General features: G+C 45.3%; 1 pseudogene; it reads left to right on the plus strand.

Moving 5' to 3' along the window:
• Window positions 1-422: 422 nt before the first annotated feature.
• On the plus strand, window positions 423-1392 carry LOC112909618 (putative olfactory receptor 2W6; annotated as a pseudogene).
• The last annotated feature ends 5797 nt before the right edge of the window (window positions 1393-7189 follow it).

A 7189-nucleotide genomic window follows, 5' to 3' on the forward strand; every position in this document is an offset into this window, starting at 1 on the left:
CCATGCAGGGAGCTCGATGTGGGACTTGATTCTGGGCCAGGGATCACACCATTCACCAAAGGCAGATGCTCAACCCCTGAGCCATCAGCCATCCCCCCCCCCGTTTTTTTTCAAAGTTACTTTATTCCTAATTATATTAATAAAACTTATGTTTTTAAAATATCTATGTGCTTATGTCATTTAACCATATTATAAGATATTGAGGCAAAATTGATAGCTTTCATCCATTACAGGCAAATATTTTTTTAGTACCTCCCACTACAATTTCAGGGATGGGCAGGCACGAGACCCAGGTCCAGCAAGTTCCAGCATGAAGGTGGCACTATGAATGCATCCAACGTCAGGACAAGTCGGGCAGCACCATTTCCTGCAGGAGTGACAGGCACCTGCTAACCTCTCCACACAGGCTTCTCAGGCTGAGAGTGATGGAGAGAGGTAATGCGATCTCCACAGGAGACTTCATTCTGCTGGGCTTCTCTGCCCGGCCAAAAACTGGAGATGGTTCTGTTTTTCATTAACATGGTTTTTTACCTTCTGGCCATCACGGGCAACTCGAGCATCATCTTCCTCTCAGTGATGGACTCTCGACTGCACGTGCCCATGTACTTCTTTCTCTGCAATCTTTCCCTCCTGGACATGTGCTACACCACTAGCAGCATTCCCCAGATGCTGATCAACCTGTGGGGCCCAAGCAAGACCATCACCTACGTGGGTTGTGTCATCCAGCTCTTTGCCTTCCTGTCTGTAGGAGGCACGGAGTGCTTTCTCCTGTCTATAATGGCCTATGACTGCTTTGTGGCCATCTGCAAGCCACTGCACTACATGGCCATCATGCACCCCCAGCTATGCCTGCAGCTGGCGGCCTTTGGATGGCTCAGTGGCTTAGTTGGATGGATCACCAACTCCATCCTCATGTCCCCACTGACGATGTCCCTGGGCCGCTGTGGTCAGCACCGCATCACCCACTTTGTGTGTGAGATGCCAGCCATCATCCGCATCTCGTGCATGGACACCAGGCATGTGGAAGGCCTGGCTTTCTTCCTGTCCATCCCCATCGTGCTAGTGTCTCTCTCCACAATCCTCGTGTCCTACGGCTACATTGCCGTCAAGGTTGCGGGCATCGGGTCTGCGGCTGGCAGGCGCAAGGCCTTCAACACCTGCTTGTCCCACATGGCGCTGGTGTCCCTCTTCTACAGCAGCAGCATCTCCATGTAGATGCAGCCTGGGAATGTAGAAAGCCAGGACCAGGGCTAGTTCCTTACTCTGTTCTACCGTCTGGCAACCCCCACCCTGAATCCTTTCATCTACATGCTGAGAAACAAAGATGTGCAGGGGGCAATGCAGAAGGTGCTGGGGAGAGACAGTTGCATATGGGGTGCTGGACCTCACTGACCACTGCGGGCATCCCAGGTGCCAGACCAAGCTGACCGTGGAGGGCATCCCCAGTACCGGACCGAGCTGACCCCGGTAGGCATTCCTGCGCTGGGCTGCGGCTGTCTGGTCCGTAGAATCCACGGAATGTCTGGTGCAGAGGCCGTGCGCAGGGTCAGCAGGACCCTGGACTGTGATTGTGGCAGGTCCACGGCTCCCCGACTATAGGCCTGGCATCCGTGCTTGCCACTGAACAGACTCCCTGTCCATCCCAGAATACTATGCTGGCACTATTAAGTCAGATCTCAAGAAGGAGACGCTGTGGCAGAAAAACTGTGAGGCTGTGACCGGTATTTTGAGGTACAGGTGTTGCATTCTCAGTGTCCTTTTGTAGCAAAAGTCCTTGACCCTCCTGGAGACTCTGCTGTCACCTCTGTGCGCTCCTGCCTCTGCGCAATAAGTGATGGCAGCCTCGTTAAGAACAGCACTTCTTTAGAAGTGCAGGTCACAGGACACTTATTTTTATTTTATTTATTTATTTTTTTAATAATAAATTTATTTTTTATTGGTGTTCAAATTGCCAACATATAGAATAACACCCAGTGCTCATCCCGTCAAATGCCCACCTCAGTGTCCATCACCCAGTCACCCCGACCCACTTCCCCTTCCATCACCCCTGGTTCGTTTCCCAGAGTTAGGAGTCTTTCATGTTCTGTCTCCTTTTCTGATATTTCCCACTCATTTTTTCTCCTTTCCCCTTCATTCCTTTTCACTATTTTTTATATTCCCCAAATGAATGAGACCATATAAAGTTTGTCCTTCTCCAATTGACTCATTTCACTCAGCATAATACCCTCCAGTTCCATCCATGTTGAAGCAAATGGTGGGTATTTGTCATTTCTAATGGCTGAGTAATATTCCACTGTATACATAGACCACATCTTCTTTATCCATTCATCTTTCGATGGACACTGAGGCTCCTACAACAGTTTGGCTATTGTGGACATTGCTGCTATAAACAGGACGTGAGGGCGATCTAGCTGTGACATCTGTCACCCCATTGATTGCCAGGGTTGATTCGGCTGATCTGGCTGGCTAGGCGGGTGTCTCCTTCCTCCCTCACCACTCCATGTGTGTCCCTCCCAAAGCTGCGCGCTCGGTCGAAGAGGACTACCATCCCTGATAGAGGAGGACCATTCTTCTGTCAAGGGTATATGAGTAGCTGCGCTCCCCTGCTAGAACCTCCAAACAAGGTCACAGGACTTCTTGATCGTTCCATCAACAAAACAATTAATCAGGTCCCAGGATCGAGTCTCGCATCGGGCTCCCTGCAGGAAGCTTGCTTCACTGCCTATGTTTCTCATTAATAAGTAAATAAAATCTCTAACAAGTTATAAAAGGGAGTTATGTTAGCATGAAAGGGAAGAGGAGGTTCCATAGAAGATTCCATGAGGTGGGGCGGGTCAGCTGTGTTTATCAAATGTTTTCCTCAGTGAACCATTGACAGTTTGTAAGTCCCTGCCCCAGATGGTCTTTACTAGAACAAGCTCACAAGCAGGCAGTACATCTGCACAGGGAGGAAATAGGGATACAATTCCTCCCTCCCCCCACCAATACTCTTTTTTCCTCCTTTTTAAAAGTAGTTTTTATTTAAATTTCACTTAGGTACATGCGTGTAATATTTATTCCAGGTGTGGAATTTAGTGATTCATTGTTTACATACAACACCTGGTGCTCATCACAAGTACCCTCCTTCCTCCTCGTCACCTGTTCTCCCCCCACCATCAGTGTGTTCTTTGTAGATAATAGTCTGTTTCCTGGTTCATCTCTCTCTCATTCTTCTTTTTCCTTTTTTTTTTAAGTTTTAAATGAATAAGACTTAGATATTTTTTTAAAGTTTTATTTTTTTATTCGAGAGAGAGTAAGCAAGAGTCTCTCTTTTTAGGGATACCTTTCTTACTAATTAAAGAACGGGTCATAGAAGGAGATAGTGGGGGGATCCCTGAGTGGTGCGGCGGTTTGGCGCCTGCCTTTGGCCCAGGGCGCGATCCTGGAGACCTGGGATCGAATCCCACGTCAGGCTCCCGGTGCATGGAGCCTGCTTCTCCCTCTGCCTGTGTCTCTGCCTTTCTCTCTCTCTGTGTGACTATCATAAATAAATAAAAATTAAAAAAAAATTTTAAAAAGGAGACAGTGGTATGGTAGCATGTGAATGGCCAGAGGGTGGAAAGGCATGGAGCGAGAGCTGCATAGTATGAGAGTTTGCCAGGGTGGGTGGTGATGGTGATGATGATGATGATGGTGATGATGGTGATATGATGCTAATTATGATGAAAATGGATCTGTACTGCATTAACTCGTATTTTCACCTTCTGACAATTCTGAAATAGGAGCAATTTAAGATTTAATGGCAAGGTATAGTTTACTTTGCAATATTTTTTCTCAGACTTATAGTAAAAGGTGAAAATGAGAATCTAAGTTGTAAAAATTAATGAAATTAATTTCAATTACTTCTAGGAACTAATTCATGAGTGTTATGGTGAACTCTATGTGTTAATCAGACTAGGCCATAATACTCAGGTAATAGGTCAAAAACCTGTACCGATGTTGCTCTGAAGGTATTTCTTAGATACATTAATATTGACACCACGAACCAGCTGATTCAACGTTGTGTGGCTGCGTGCTCCAGGCCTGCGGTTTCCCGCGCTACAGGCGCCTGGCAGCGGCTCTGCAGGCCTCCGCCCGGGCGCGCACTGTAACTTGTTTTTGGCCGCGTGCACTGAGTAAGATAACTAGAACGAAAAACTCACCACAGAAGAAGGAATCAGAAACAGTCCTCTCTCCCACGGAGTTCGATTCCAGGAGAACACCATGAAATCGAGATCAGAAGAACTGTGGAACAGATCAACAAAACCAGGAGCTGGTTCTTTGAAAGATTAATAAAACAGATAAACCATTAGCCAGCCTTATTAAAAAGAAGAGAGAAAAGGCTCAAATTAATAAAATCATGAATGAGAATGGAGAGATCATCACCAATACCAAGGAAATACAAATGATTTTTAAAGATTTAATATGAACAGCTATACGCGAATAAATTAGGCAATCTAGAAAGAATGGACACATATCTGGAAAACCATAAACTACCAAAATGGGAACAGGAAAAAATGGAAAACCTGAACAGGCCAATAACCAGGGTGGAAATGGAAGCAGTCATCCAAAACCTCCCAAGACGCAAAAGTCCATGGCCAGATGGCTTCCCAGAGGAATTCTATCAAACGTTTAAAGAAGAAACCATACCTATTCTACTAAAGCTGTTTGGAAAGATAGAAAGAGATGGAGTACTTCCAAATTCGTTCCATGAGTCCAGCATCACCTTAAATCCAAACCAAAACCAGACAAAGACCCCACCAAAAGGAGAATTATAGACCAATATCCCTGATGAACACAGAAGCTAAAATTCTCAACCAGGTACTAGTCAGTAGGATCCAACAATAGATTAAGAAGATAATTCACCATGACCAAGTGGGATTTATCCCTGGGATGCAAGGCTTGTTCAACACTCATCAAGCAATTAATGTGATTCATCATATCAGCAAGAGAAAAAACAAGAACCATAGGATCCTCTCAAAAGATGCAGAGGAAGCCTTTGACAAACTACAGCATCCATTCCTGTTCAAAACTCTTTTTTACCCCAGGAAATTATACCAAATATTTATTTTTAAATGAATTTATTTTTTATTGGTGTTCAATTTGCCAAAATATAGAATAACACCTAGTGCTCATCCCATCAAGTGCTCCCCTCAGTGCCCGTCACCCAGTCACCCCCACCTCCCACCCACCTCCCTTTCTACCACCCTTAGTTCGTTTCCCAGAGTTAGGAGTCTCTCATGTTCTGTCTCCCTTTCTGATATTTCCCACTAGTTTTTTCTCCTTTCCCCTAATTCCCTTTCACTATTTTTAATATTCCCCAAATGAATGAGACCATATAATGTTTGTTCTTCTCCGATTGACTTACTTCACTCAGCATAATACCCTCCAGTTCCTTCCACATTGAAGCAAATGGTGGGTATTTGTCATTTCTAATGGCTGAGTAATATTCCATCGTATACATAAACCACATCTTCTTTATCCATTCATCTTTCGATGGACACCGAGGCTCCTTCCACAGTTTGGCTATTGTGGACATTGCTGCTAGAAACATCGGGGTGCATGTGTCCAGGCATTTCACTGCATCTGTATCTTTGGGGTAAATCCCCAGCAGTGCAATTGCTGGGTCTAGGGAAGATATATTTTTAACTCATTGAGAAACCTCCACACAGTTTTCCAGAGTGGCTGCACCAGTTCACATTCCTACCAACAGTGCAAGAGGCTTCCTTCTATTCTGAATGAGAGTCTTGCTGGATAAAGTATTCTTGGCTGCATGTTCTTCTCATGTAGGACCCTGATTATATCCTGCCAGCCCTTTCTGGCCTGCCAGGTCTCTGTGGAGAGGTCTGCTGTTAATCAAGTATTTGTCCCCATATAAGTTAGAGATTTCTTGTCTCTTGCTGCTTTAAGGATGTTCTCTTTATCGTTGGAATTTGCAAGCTTCACTATTAAATGTTGAGGTGCTGAGCGGTTTTTATTGATATTGGAGGAGGGGGAAGTCTCTCTAATTCCTGGATCTGAATGCCTGTTTCCCTTCCCAGATTAGGAAAGTTTTCAGCTATGATTTATTCAAAAACATATTCTGGACCTCTGTCCCTTTTGAAACCCAATTTAATGTAGATTTTTCTTTCTGAGGCTGTCATTTAATCCCCTTAATCTATCCTCATGATCTTTTAATTGTTTTTCTCTTTTTTCCTCAGCTTTCCTCTTTGCCATCAACTTGTCTTCTATGTCACTCACTCGTTCTTCCACCTCGTTTACCCTCATCGTTAGGACCTCCAGTTTGGATTGTATCTCATTTAATTGGTTTTTAATTTTGGCTTGATTAGATCTAAATCCTGCAGTCATGAAGTCTCTTGAGTCCTTTATGCTTTTTTTCTAGAGCCACCAGTAGCTGTATAATAGTGCTTCTGAATTGCTTTCTGACATTGAATTGTAATCCAAATTTTGTAACTGTGGGTGAGAGGACTGTTTCAGATTCTTTCTTTTGAGGTGAGGTTTTCCTTCTAGTCATTTTGCTCAGTGCAGAGTGGCCCAAAACAAGTTATATTGGGAAAAGGAGAATAAGAGAGAAGAGAAAGGATAAAAGAAAAAGAAAAAAAAGGAGGAAGGAAAAAAGAGCAGAGAAGAAAAGGAAAAAAAAGGAGTGGGGTGGGGAAGCAAACAGAAAACAAAAAACAAGGGGGAATATCCTCTGATGCTGTATACTGTAAATCCCTTACTTCCCCTGGAACTTTCTAGGGCAGCTTGGTCAATAGTTTGTTTTTCTGCTGTTGGTCAAGCTGGTCTTATGGGGGGGGGGCCTGCTGTGCTGATTCTCAGGTGTCAGCACTTGCGGGGGGGCCTGCTCAGCCCCCTGCCTGGTGCAGGGCTCAGTGAAAGTTGTTTAACCTGTTTAACCCTTGAAGCCAATGTGAAGCTCTGTGGGGGTTGTTTATCCTGTGAGGCCCCAGGAGGAAAAACAACAGCAGCAGCGGCCATCTCTCCAGCTCTGGAGTCAGCTCCTGCAGTAACTACCTGAGCCTTCCTGCAGGGGCCTGGATGCTCCGGGGGTTGGGGGCTTCTGATCTGCACTGCTCGGGCTGCCCGGTGGCAGGAGTGTCCTTGCTGTCCTGTGCCCTCCTGGTTTCTACCTGTCCAGGGGGAGCGCCGGATCTTGGGCAGTGTCCCC

The sequence above is a fragment of the Vulpes vulpes genome, chromosome 6, assembly GCF_048418805.1.
Source record: "Vulpes vulpes isolate BD-2025 chromosome 6, VulVul3, whole genome shotgun sequence".
Classification (NCBI taxonomy): domain Eukaryota; kingdom Metazoa; phylum Chordata; class Mammalia; order Carnivora; family Canidae; genus Vulpes; species Vulpes vulpes.